Genomic DNA, 14,049 nt, shown 5'->3' on the forward strand with positions numbered 1-14,049 from the left:
ACATGGAGTCTTGAACAAAATACTGTTATTGGCACCAAATAAAGACCCAACATGGGGCTATGTTTTGGCAGGAAAAACCCTCCTGCCTCAGGGGTCAAAGATAACACTGTGTAAAAACATACATAAACATTAGTATTATTATGTGATTGTTAACCGGTTTTCTACTTTTATCCAGTTATGTTTCTCTACCTGTTTATTTTAGCATGATGATTCTTATGTTTTATTCATGTAGCTCATGAATGTTTACCCTTATAAGAGACTAAAAACATGATGTACTTCCTCTTTCTGACACTGTAGTAGTGGCAATTTTGGCACCAAGGCGTCTTTTTTGGTTAGCGTTTTCGCATCCGTGGTAAGTTCACTGTTATTCTTCTATAGTAATGAGGTGTTTTCCTGTTCTCTGTGTACTCTGGGATATCTGAGCAACCAAGGCCGCATGATTCACATTACAGTGGCTAGATCCAAAACCGACCAGCGGGGCAAGGGCCAGGTTTTGCTGCTGCGCCATGCAGCTGCTCTTGTAACTTGTCCTCATTTTAATATTTCAGAGTATCTGGGTTGCAGGTCCAGTCGAATTTCATTTTTTCTGCATGAGGATGGCATACTGCTAACTAGATACCAGTTTGCTACTGTTCAATCCTTGGCCCTTGATCCCTCCTGTTTTCCCCCCAGTCTTTCGTGCTAGTGCGACCAGTGCTGAAGCAGTGGAATGGGGCGAGGAGGTTGTCAAACGAATTGATAGATGGAGATCTGCTGCCTTCAAAGGGTGTATCAGGAGCACACAGTAACATTCTGGGTGCCTTAATTTGTTCTTTGGGTCGGAGAAATATCCCTTCCGTCTGTTTGCTTCCTCTGTGTTTTTTTCCCAATTTCCTGCTGCAGATGCTGTTGACAATCAATATTTAATTTGGATTCTGGGGCACTCTTTCATACATTGGGCGGCTTGCAGAGTGGTGGACAGGCCCTTTGGACTGCACTTGGGATTGGTTGAGCGGAGAGCACGTCTTTTCTAGTGGGATGACCGGGGAATGCACTGGCAGGACCTGGTCCCCTTGATGTGGCAGTTCGAGAGAGAAGGCAAAACTCCGGATCTTCTGATTCTTCATCTTGGCAGGAACGGTGTGTCAGCTTTTACTTCCAAGCAACTAATCAATTGGGTTAAGAACGATTTGAGGATTATATTGGATTGGTTCCCTTGTACCACATTTTGTAGTTGGACATTATCCCTCACCCCCATTGTGTTTGAGATTGGTATTGGACCAGGGGTATGGTGAAGATAAATTGGCAGATTGTGTGATGGCTCACTGAACATGGTGGCCATCAGATTAAGCACTTGTGGGCTGACATCACGTGCTCTGGTTTGTATGGGCATGATGGGGTCCACTTGTCTGATGTCAGTCTGGAACTGCTGTTGAATGACTTCTTAGAGGCTATAGAACTAGTGTTTTGGCCTGCAGTTTGGTTTTCTGGTGTGGGAGGGGAACTGTAGAAGGGAGGTCCTTCTGGACATGGCCTTTATGTTCACTAGGGGGTGTACATTGGGCCCCAGCTCAATAAAGACTTGGAGGTCCACATCTAGATAGGTTTAGCCTTGCTGCTATAGCGGATAAGAAATTGTGGTTTACATTCTTTGGCTAAGCTTCATTGCTGTGAAATGGCGAGTATTCAGGTTGTTGTTTCTAAATAAATAATCTTAATTTTCTAGCTTGGGTTCTATTTTATCACCAATAAACAAAGCTGTGGCTTGTTTCATACCAAGCAAGTTTCTCTGGTCTCAATTATTTACATATCAATATTCTATTCTTCCTCTATGCTATGATTTAATCATTTTTATTGACGACAAAGCATGGTTACCATAGCCAACAGAAAGGGTGAACATTGAACAAAATGTATGTACATTTTATAAAAGAACCTCCCCCCCGTTTGCTTTTTCTCCCCCCCCCCCTTTATCCTATCCCTCCCCATCCATCAATACAATCCCCCCCTCACAAAAAAAAAAAGAAACAGTAAGTACAGGTGATCAGAAACAGGAGTGAAGAAAAAAGCAAGAAATGTACAAGAATATCATAAAACCTAGAAGTCCCCACGTCCCCATTTCCCTTCCACCAACCACCCTCAAAGCTCAAAAACTGGAGAAAGCCTGCATACTCTTATAGCTCCCTCCATTGCACAGAATAAACAATAAACCCCTTCCCATTAGTGAGCTGCACGGGAATGGGGATTGTGGGAATCCCATGCAATCTACAGGATTCCCGTTGGTATGCAAGAAGTTGACATGGGATTCCCATGGGGCTGGAAGAAGTTGCTATGGGATTGCTGTGGGAATATAGTCAAAATCTCTGGTGACTCCAGAACGAGGTTTGGAATCAACTGAGAGAGGCAATTGGAGCATCAGAATGAGGCTTGGAATGTACGGAGAGAGAGGCAACTGGAGCACCAGAATGAGGCTTGGAATGACCAGAGAGGCAGCCAGAACACCAGGTTGAATAGTAAAACCATCCAAAAAACCATGGGGTGGGAGGTTAACAGAGGACTGCAAGCAAGTAAATAATAGCATTGACTTCTGCGAGTACGGGTGGGGATGGAGGAGATTAATTGTGGGGGTGGAATGAATCTTGGTGGGTATGGGTTAGATTCCATTGGGGATGGGTAAAATTTCTATCTCCATGCAACTCTCTACTTCTCATCTCTAAACTTGCCCCCAGCTTCCTACTGCCACCTCACCCAATTTTTCCTGTATGTATGTTATAATTATGTGTTAAGGGAGAGAAAGGGGGGGTGATGGGTTTCGTATCCCCAGTTAATGAAGTTGCATGGAGGAAAAATTAAAAGCAACATGAGGAAATACTTTTTCAAGGAGAGGGTGGTGGATTCCTGGAATATTCTTCTACAGAAAGTGGTGGGGGTCAAAAACAGTAATGAAATTCAAAAAGGTGTAGGATAAACACAGAGGTTCCCTATATGGCAAGAAGAAGGAATAAAAGTATTTCCAGCATTAACTTTCATACTTTAAAGAAGAAAAAAAAAGAGGCAACGAAGTGGATACACCAGGAGTCAGCTAGAAAAGAGGTGGAGGTAGCCCACATGGAGTTGCAGGTACAACCCAAGCAGCATTTCTGGGCAGACTGGAAGGACCATATTGGTTATTATCTGTTGTCATTTGCTAAGTTACTATGTTATGTTAAATGAACCACTGTATAGGCTTTACTGACCTATTAAAGTATCTTTATGGGGGTCTTTTACTAAGCTGCGGTAGCTCATGGTAGAAATCAGCTGGTGGCAAACACCGAGATGCCAATAGGAATATAATGGTTGTCTCGGCATTTACCACCAGCTGTTTTCTACCATGAGCTAAAAACATTTCCATGGCTTAGTAAAATACCCCCTATGTGTGTTTGAGGGTGGGGAAGGAAGCCAGAATGTTCAGTCTGAGGATTTTATAGATATGAGCTTTGGTTTGCCAGAACATTTCATAGAGACATGCAGAGAAAAAAATCTTCCAGTTAAATGCTTCCATGTTAGCAGGAGTGCATTGGGACAAGAAGTGGAAAATTACAGCCAGACTGGAATTGAGTGCTGAGCTGATGTTAGACTGGCATTGCTTCTCTGGGCTGGTGCTTTGCAGTTTGGATAATATCACCTGGGTGGCAGAGGACATTTGCTTCGGATCAGTCTGTTTTAGTGCTTGTGAAATATCCATCTGTATAAAACTGCATGGTTATACTTAGACTTTATTAGATTTCCTAGACTGCTCTAGCTGCCTGAGCAGAGCAGAGCTGTATACATAACTAAAACATAAAGAAAAAGGGAAGGAACTCCAATTATTGACAGAAAAGCTATATTATCACACAGAAGAAAAGAAACAGATGAGAAATACATTCATACAAAGAATATTTTTCAAAGCGAGCACCCTAATCAACAATGGTTGATTCACCTAACCAACTGACAGCAACTTCCAGCTAATCCTGATCTCCAAAACAGTGGCGTAGCCAGAAGGCAATTTTTGGGTGAGCCAACAGGTTGGATGGATGGGCACTAGAGAAACACCTGCCACCTGATATGCCCTGCCCACACCCCTACTCCTACCGCACACCTACCCCACTCCCAATAACTTCAATGGGAGTAGCAGTGCTGGCCTCAGTGGCTGCAGGCCACATTGAGAGCTAGGGAAAATATAAGAAGGTGCACTCTTCATCCTCCACTGAGCCACGGTCTGCCAACACACATATGCTTCCCCCATATGTGCTCTAAATATTACAGTGGGGCCCTAAAATATCAATACATCTATGAAGAAAACTGAACGAGCCAAAGTACTATAGAATACTACATAGAAAATTGATGCTAACAGAATACTTTGGTCACACACACAGAGCACAAATGTCAAATACAGAATAAGTGACCACATTTTAAGTTAAACCTGAAAGCCTGGCTTTTTAGACAAGCTTTTGGCAGGGGCGTAGCCACGGGCGGGCCTGGACAGGCCCAGGCCCAGCCACTTTCCCTCCAGGCCCGCCCACCCAACATCCTTCGCTGCTGTCGCTGCCTTTTCTCCCACGGCTCCGGGTACAGCCATCCGGGAGGCAGCGTTCAGCATTGCTTACCTGCCCTGAAATAATTCTTCTCCCCAGACTCCGCTGCATCGGTCCCTGCATCCTCTTTTTCGCTCGTCGCACAACACTGCCATTCACACAGGCAGCTCCGCTCCCCCCTGCCGCATCCATCCGGCCCTCTCTATGCACTTCCTGTTTACGTAGGGCCAGATGGACGCGGCAGGGGGGAGCAGAGCTGCCTGTGAGAATGGCAGCGCTGCGTGATGGGCGAAAAAGAGAATGCAGGGACCGATGCAGCGGAGCCTGGGGAGAAGAATTATTTCAGAGCAGGTAGGCAACGCTGAACGCTGCTTCCTGGATGGCTGTACCCGAAGCCGTGGGAGAAAAGGCAGCGACAGCAGTGAAGGATGTTGGGTGGGTGGGCCTGGGCCCATCCAGGCCTGCCTGTGGCTACACCCCTGCTCCAAAAGCTTGTTTAAAAAGCTAGGCTTTCAGGTTTACCTTAACATTTTTCAGGGATGGTTCACCACGAAGAGAAAGAGGCAAAGAATTCTAAATATGCGGAGAGAGAAAAAAGAAGGCACGGTGTCTGGTTGTTTCTAGCTGGGCAAGTTTTGGACCTGGGAGGACAAGACAATGGTCGTTTAAAGAGCTAGTCTGGAGTACCCAATCTAAAATCCTTGAAAATCAACAGAGTGATTTTTTTTTAAGTAGTTTGAAATTCTACAGGAAGCCAGTGATGTTCTTTTAGTAAGGGCAATGTGTGATCAAAGTGACCAGCATAACAGAGTAATCTGATAGCCGTGTTCTGTAATGTTTGAAGTTTCTTGAGAGCACAATGAGGTAGACCAGAATAGATAATGTTGCAATAGTCAAGACGTGAAGTCAAGAATGCTAGAATAAATGCATGGAAATCATCGTGATTAAAAAGGTGACAGATAGTCCGCAACTGTCAAAAAGTGAAAAAACAGACCTTGGACAAGTGTAAAATGTGTTTTGAAAAAGAAAGAGAAGAGTCGAGAATTATCCCCAAATAGCAAAAGTAGGAGACCGGAGTGATTGCTGTCCCAAGAGGAGAAATAGGTGCAGAACGAGGATTCACTGAACTAGAGAACCAATAAGCCACAGTCTTGTCTGCATTTAGGACTGGTTGGTGATCAAAAAGCCAATTAGTAATGGAGTCTAGGCAGGATTAAAGAGAGATGGAAACAGAAAATGCATCAGTTGGATAAAGTAGTAGAATATCATCTGCTTGGAAGTAAGCAGATACCCCAAACATTTAAATATGAGCCGCCAGCAGACTTAAATAGAAGTTTAAGAGGAGTAGTGAAAGAATTGACCCTTGACGAACCCCACAGTGGATATACCTCTTAGTTCTGGGAGAAGGGACTTTTGTGCTGGTGTCTTTGGGCTGCCATAAATACATGGAGGAAGGTAGGTAGTCCTGGCTCTTCTAGAAAAAGCTGTCACATTTGTCACTGCCATGAATAAAGGAGGGCTACTGAGCATCAACATTGGCTTCCATCCACTTTTTTTATGATGGCTAATGGTGCTTGGGCAATCCAAGGAAAAAACAGGTAAATGTAGGGTTTCTTGCCTTCCAAGCTCACTGCCTCCTTTCATGACCTTAACAGGTTTGTCCAAGTTTATTTCACAGTGCCCACAAGCCAAGTATTCATACCATGAAATGAATCATTGGGTTATCACCTGTATACTAAATATATCCGGAATGGGTAGAATAAAATATCAGCAACACTCAAACAATTCTACCTTGTGCACAATTAGTTTGAGGGCAACTATGGCAGCCACACCATAAAAAAGTGGAGAAAAAAAGACTTCAGAAAAATTGGATTATGAATGGCGAAGACATCAATATTTTGAGCTAAGTACATTTTCCAAGCTTGGATGAGTGAGTTTTTGAGTCTTCTACAATGTTTGTGGTGGCACATGGCAGTGCTCATATGAAAGTTAATGTGGAGGTTTTTTTTGTGAAGACACATGATTGTAACGGTTCCCTCATTATATCTAAGGTGTGTCCTTTAAGAACAAGGTGGATCCGATTTTTCTGAAGTCTTTTTTTCTCCACTTTTTTATGGTGTGCCTGCCATAGTTGCCCTCAAACTAATTGTGCACAAGGTAGAATTGTTTGTGTGTTGCTGTTATCACCTGTATCCCATAACTACTGCTTGTGAAATGTGTAGACTCCTAGTTTGAACGGAAAGTTCTATAGTGCTCATTATATCATTAAGAAGGAACAAGCTCTTATCACATGGTGGAATATGTGCACATTTTGATCCTTTCTCTTTCAATTCCTGATATCTAGACCAAGCTGAACCAAACTTTGAGTGCTGATGAGAACATAAGAATTGCCAGACTGGGTCAGACCAAAGGCCCATCAAGCCCAGTATCTTGTTTCCAACAGTGGCCAATCCAAATCACAAATACCTGGCAGAATCTCAAAAAGTAGACAGTAGATATTGGTCAGTGGGCCCTTAGAAGGATATCTGACTTTTGTATCTTTCAAAATGGTAAGCAATATGGAGAGAGGGCACAAGGAGTGAGAGAATGACAATTTACACACAAAAATGCAGGAGAAACTAGGTAAATACATCTGGGTCAATATTCAGCAATTGTGGTCAATGTTTTTTTTTTATATTAACTGCAGTGGTAAAAAAAAAAATCTATATATTCTGTGCTGGCATCTGGATAGTGAGAGGCAGTGAATATCTGGATAGAGCAGTGACCAGTGGCATTATCTGGATATTGAGGATATTCAGGCTGATATCGAGATAATTTCCAGGATAGCCAATGCTCTGCTCTGGCACTGTCCGGATAGTGCTGGGGCAGTCAGTATTGATTTTCAATGGCACTATCCAGATAGTGCTGGTCAGTATTGATTGTCAGTGGCACTATCTGGATAGTGCTGGAGCGGTCAGTATTGATTTTCAGTGGCACTATCCGGATAGTGATGCTGAAAATCACTCATCAGATCCAGCCAGAAGCACTTATTTGGTTGGCAGGTGCTGCTGATTGGATATGTGCTTTTAAATATCAGGCCTCTAGCTTTTTCTTTGTCAGACCTGTGAATTCTTGTACCAAGTACAGCGCTGCCAAGCCCGGTACTCGGACCAGGTTCTGCTTGGCGGCCAGACAACCCCAGGTTTCATCTGTGCTGACCGCAGTTCCCCAGAGGTTGAGCACCTAGGTGTGGGCGGCCTGCAGGGCTTACGATATGGAGCAAGAAGCGGGGTGATGAACGTGACGGCCAGACAGGCAGCAGGAAAGTGATCCAGGTAGAGGCAGAGTCAGTAGGCAGGCAGCAGATCTTGACAGTAATCCAGGTACAGGCAGACTCAGTAGGCAGGCAGCAGACATGAGAGTAATCCAGGTACAGGCAGTCAGTAGGCAGGCAGCAGACACAAGAGTAATCCAGGTACAGGTAGTCAGTAGGCAGGCAGCAGACATGAGAGTAATCCAGGTACAGGCAAGGTCAGGAGGCAGGCAGCAGACACAAGAGTAATCCAGATACAGGCAGAGTCAGTAGGCAGGCAGCAGACACGAGAGTAATTCAGGTACAGGCAGAGTCAGTAGGCAGGCAGCAGATATGAGAGTAATCCAGGTACAGGCAGAGTCAGTAGGCAGGCAGCAGACATGAGAGCAATCCAGGTACAGGCAGAGTCAGCAAAGAAGAACAAAGTAGAGGAGAAGCACACTACTGAGCAAGTAACACCTACCAAAGTAGAAGCTGAAGCAAGGAGTCTAGGGAGAGCTCAGCTGATAAAGTGCTGGCGTCTGACATCAGCAGGGAGAAGGGGCACAGCCATAGGACAAGAACAGGGAAAGGAGGAACCAGAAGACCAATAGGAGAGAAGCAAGGGAAGCCAGGCAGAGGAAGAGCAGAACCAGGTGCATGGAAGCAAAGCAAACAAGGAGCCTGCAGCCAGAGAAGAGCTACACACACATGGCTCAGGGCTGTGCCACTCAAGTGTGTGTGTCGACAGGACCCTGCGCAGCCCAAGGACGCCGCTTGCAATGAGGTAGGGGACATGACATTCTTAGAGTGTTCATCCAGCACCAGTCATAAGCAATAGAGCCATGTGTTCTCGGTTATTTCCATTTCATATTTGCTATACTGCCAAAGGTCAAAGATACATACATACAAGATAAGAACATAAGAATAGGCATACTGGATCAGACCACTGGTCCATCTAGCCCAGTATCCTGTTTTCCAAACAGTGGCCAAGCCAACTCACAAGTACCTGGCAGAAACCCAAATCGTGTCAGCACTCCACACTACAAATCCCAGGGCAAGTGGTTGCTTCCCATGTCTGCCTCAATAGCAGACTATGGATTTTTCCTCCAGGAATTTGTCCAAACCTTTTTTAAACCCAGATATGCTAGTCGCTGTTACCACATCCTCCAGCAAAGAGTTCCAGAGCTTAACTATTTGTTGAGTGAAAAAATATTTCCTCCTATTTGTTTAAAAAATATTTCCATGTAACTTCCTCGAGTGTTCCCTAGTCTTTGTATTTTTGAAACGAATGAAAAATCGATTTACTTCTACTCGTTCTACACCACTCAGGATTCTGTAGACTTCAATCATATCTCCCCTCATCTGTCTCTTTTCCAAGTTGAAGATCCCTAACTCTTTAGCCTTTCCTCATACGAGAGGAGTTCCATCCTATTTACCATTTTGGTTGCTCTTCTTTGAACCTTTTCTAATTCCACTATTTGAGATATGGTGACCAGAACTGAAAGCAAAACACACAAGGTGCGGACGCACTATGGAGAGATATAAAGGCATTATAGTGTTTTTGGTCTTATTCACCATCCCTTTCCTAATAATTCCTAGCATCCTAGTTGCTCTTTTGGCTGCCGCCGCACATTAAACAGAAAATTTCAGCGTATTATCTACAATGACACTCAGATCTTTTTCTTGAGTGCTGCCCCCCATGGTGGACTCTAGTGTATAAATCTGTGGTCAATAAGATGGTGGGCCACTGTGTAACTCTTAAGATGCCTGCCTTTTTTCTGTGGAGCAGAGTTTGCCCAACTCTGTAAAACAGAAAGGTAAGGTCAGACAGTATTTCAGTATAATCTTAATATTCTATTTGTAAGCCCCTCAACAGGGAGGGGTGACGAAGGAGGTTAAGCCCTAGGACTATTCTGTGCAAAGATTTATGGTTGGAGGTCGTGAGACTGGTTTTGCTGCAACAAGTAATTCAAATGTTGTTTTTAGATAAGGGGGCCATCAACTGAAACAGCAGACTGAGAATTGTCACGTATACATAGTTTTAAAAAAAGTATAAAAGGAGTGGTATATTGCTACATGGGCAGGAAACTTGCTAGCTCTGCGTAGCACTTTCTTTTTTGCTCCAGGATGGTAAATTCCTCCTCAGGAACATAGAAAGGAAAAAGACTATTTGTATGTACTACTTATGAATTGTAATTGGCAAAGCAGTAATTAGATGTCTATTTTCCTATTTGTAATAAATTAGCTTCTATGATAAATTTATGATTCGCTAATGGTGTATCTCTTCCAGTGTTCTTTAATCCAAATTATTGTATCCAAGGAATAAATGTCTGAAAGTTTAGCCTTGCATCTTGTAGCCTGTCTGATAAGGGGGCATAGGTATAAGGTTAAACACAGCCAAGGAGTTTTTCTCCAAGCAAAAAGAACTTCTCTAAGGCTGAAATGTAGTCCCCTCCCAGGGGCAGGGGTTGGGATTACATTAGCATCAGGTAACTATGATTCAGATTATTCTTTCCAATGTGCATCACGTTGCATTTGTCCACATTAAATTTCATCTGCCATTTGGATGCCCAGTCTTCCAATTTCCTAAGGTCTTCCTGCAATATTTCATAGTCCGCATGTATTTTAACAACCTTGAAGAGTTTTGTATCATCTGCATATTTGATCACCTCACTCGTTCCGATTTTCATATCATTTATAAATATGTTATATAGTACCGGTTCCAGTACAGATCCCTGCGGCACTCCACTGTTCACCCTCCTCCATTGAGAGAAATAACCATTTAACTCTACCCTCTGTTTTCTGTCCAATAACCAATTCCTAATCCACACCAGAACCTTGCCTCCTATCCCATGACTCTTTAATTTTCTCAGGAGTCTCTCATGAGGAACTTATCAAAAGCTTTCTGAAAATCTAAATATTCTTCATCAACCGGCTCACCTTTATCCACATGTTTATTCACGCCTTCAAAGAAATGAAGCAAATTGGTGAGGCAAGACTTCCTTCGGCTGAACCCATGCTGACTCTGTCCCATTAAACCATGTTTGTCTACATGTTCTGTACTTTTATTCTTTATAATAGTTTCCACTATTTTGCCCTTCACCGATGTCAGGTTTATGGGTTTATAATTTCCTGGATCACCCCTAGAACCCTTTTTAAAAGTCAGCATCACATTGGCCACCCTCCAATCTTCAGGTACTATGGACAATTTTAATGACAGGTTACATATTACTAACAGCAGATCAGCAATTTCATGCTTGAGTTCTTTGAGTACCCTTGGATGTATGCCATCCAGTCCAGATGAATTACTACTCTTTGTCAATTTGGCTCAGTACATCTTCCAGGTTCACGTGGAGGGGCATAATCGAAAGGGCGTCCAAGAACGCAATAGGACGTCCTTATGAAAACGTCAAAAATCAGGCATGTATAATCGGAAAATAGTATAGGCGTTTTTCGATAATCGATTATCCCTGTAGCAAAACCACCAAATGAGGAGCGCATAAGTGTGACTAAATTGGGCGCCCTAACACGTTTGATTATCGCAGGTGCAAACGACCAAATCAGAAAGTGTGTAAAAGAATGTACATAGGTGTCCCGCAAGTACAGTACATGCTGTTCTGGACATCCAGGTACGGGAAAATATGAGGAACGTTTATACGCATCAACTACAGAAAGATCATGCTGCTCCACCGAATATTCCTCATATGTGCCCTTTCTGGATGTCCGGAATTGCATGCAGCTATATGCATATTGTGTATATGTGAAAAGGGTTGGGTGCTTCATACTCAGCTATATAAGGCAAGTTCCGCACGCATAACAACCAGGCATGCACGTCAAAGACGTCTATGCTTACGACGGCGTACACATGCTGATAGGGCCATATATGGGATGGTCATCCATATATGGAGCTGTGCACGAAACGACGTCAGTCACGCAAAGACGTCTGTATAAGGCACATGTTTTCCAACACCTGAAAAAATGGCGCACCGACGTGAGCCAAACTTCGGCCACAAAGAAAGCCTGCTGCTGGTGCGGTTATGCCTAAGGCACCGCCATCGGCTATTTATCAGCCACCACCACCTGCCCCCCAGGCTACTGGCCATGAGAGCCTGGTCCTGCATTAGGGACAGGCTTGAAAAGTAAGTGTTTGGCCCACACACACCCCCTCCTGTACCTACACATATAACAGCTTCGTCATCAATGTAACCAGTAACTGGAGTGTGCATGCAAGGATAATGAGTACTATGGGTACATACACAATCACTAATAAAATGTATGTTCTTGAGAAGACTTCCGGTGGAGCGGCGAGCCAAGATGGCTGCTGTAAGGTGAGCTCCTGCAGGCAACGACCAGGGATCATTCTGATTACAACAGCCCAAGCCCCCAGAACAAGACGGAGAAGACGGGGTAGTGCGGAGGAGAGTCCCAGGCTCATAATTGGGAACCGCGAAGCCGCTTGGTGAAGACGGAGCGGCGAAAAACGGCGATCGCGCACCCACCCGACCGAAACCACGTGGAGCCGGGGCCGGAGGAGGCCGGCGAGACGCGGGGAGCGGAACACCTAGCTCAATGCGGGCGGGAGACCTGGAGGCTAAAAGATAGAGAGGTCTCGCCGATGTTGCTGATGTGCTCGGGAGCGGGCGATTGAGACCGCAGCTAAGAGCAACCAGATGAGAGCACGGCGGAGGACGGACAAGAACGTGGGGCAAAAGGAGCATAAGGTACCGTGCTATAAGGAGAAGATGGTGGAGAGATAGTGGGAAGAGAAGCGTGGGGAAACAAGAGCAAGGAATACTGCACCAATCCCTGTAAATGAACATGTGGCAATTGAAAAATAAAGAGACAGAGGAATACTTAGCATAGAGACCAAGAATAATAAAACAGTATCCACCACAAATAACAAGCCGAGTTAATTCTCTGCAGCTGAGAAACGGAGACAAAAACAGTATTAAATCAGTGGAATAGACTGTAGTTGCCCCGTGCATTGCTGTATGGCTACCAGAAGCTCCAGGAGAGAGCCGGAGAAGAATAAGAACGGGGGTACAAAGATGGCGGACAAAAATTCCCCACCGTCACCAACAGTGAGCTCTGTTTGGGCCACGGAAATTGTCACGGAGGTAAAAATGGCGGTGGAGGAAACTATGAACAATAAATTGCAGCAAATAATTGACAAGCTTGAAGGAATGGACCAAAGAATCACCACGTTTACCAACGAGTTCCAGGAGGTTCAACAGCGACTGGGAGAAGTGGAAACCTCCACGCAGGAGGCATCAAAATCCATCGAGCATTTACAAGCAATGATGACAACCTTGGAAGACAAAGTGGACGACCTGGAGAATCGATCTCGAAGGAATAATCTTCGGCTGGTAGGCATACCAGAATCAATACCAGAGGCGGAACTGAGAGGTTTTTTGGAGCCATGGCTCACCAAGCTTTTGACTAACCAGAGTACCGCGGGACCAATTAAGATAGAACGAGCACACCGGTTGGGTCCAAGAAGAGAGAATAATACACGGCCAAGAGTGGTCATATTGCGATTGCTACACTATCAACATAAGATGGATGTGTTGATAGCTATACGGAAAGGAGGGAAGCTGGAGGTGGACGGACATAAGATACTGTGTTTCCAGGACTATTCTACCAAAGTGTCCCTCCAGCGCAAGCAATATTCGCAAATATGTGGGAGACTGCACAAAATGCAGATAAGGTTCAGTCTATTATATCCAGCAAAATTGAGAATCCAGCACAATGGCTCAGTCAGATTTTGTGACACGGTGGAAGCCGCTCAAGCATTCGTGGACCGGCTGGAGGATGAAAGGCCTGGAACGTCGAGTAAAACCTGAGTAGTGCGGTGACAAGAAAAGAGAGACTGGTACAATAGTAAGAGGAAGAGCAGAAGTGGTGAGGAAACCAGAGACTATTTGATGCAGAGTTAAAAAGTTTTGAAGATGTTGATACTGTTTGTAAAATTAATAAGGTAAACTGAGGGGGGAGGGGATAAATTACACACAAGTAGGGATTGGTCTAGAGGGATCCCTGGTCGGAAGCACGGAAGTACAGCACTATAGGTGCCAATAAGAATATGGGGGAGAAGGGTAGTAGGGGGGAGGGTGGGGGAGGAAGGGGGAGAGGGTTAATGTGGAACAAAATCTTCATGGTAACAGATGAACAGGGGAATACAGGCAATATAGTAGGGGACACACGAGTTGAACATCCATGTAGGAACAGGGTCAACTACAGGGGGTG

Source organism: Microcaecilia unicolor, chromosome 11 (assembly GCF_901765095.1).
Source record: "Microcaecilia unicolor chromosome 11, aMicUni1.1, whole genome shotgun sequence".
NCBI lineage: Eukaryota > Metazoa > Chordata > Amphibia > Gymnophiona > Siphonopidae > Microcaecilia > Microcaecilia unicolor.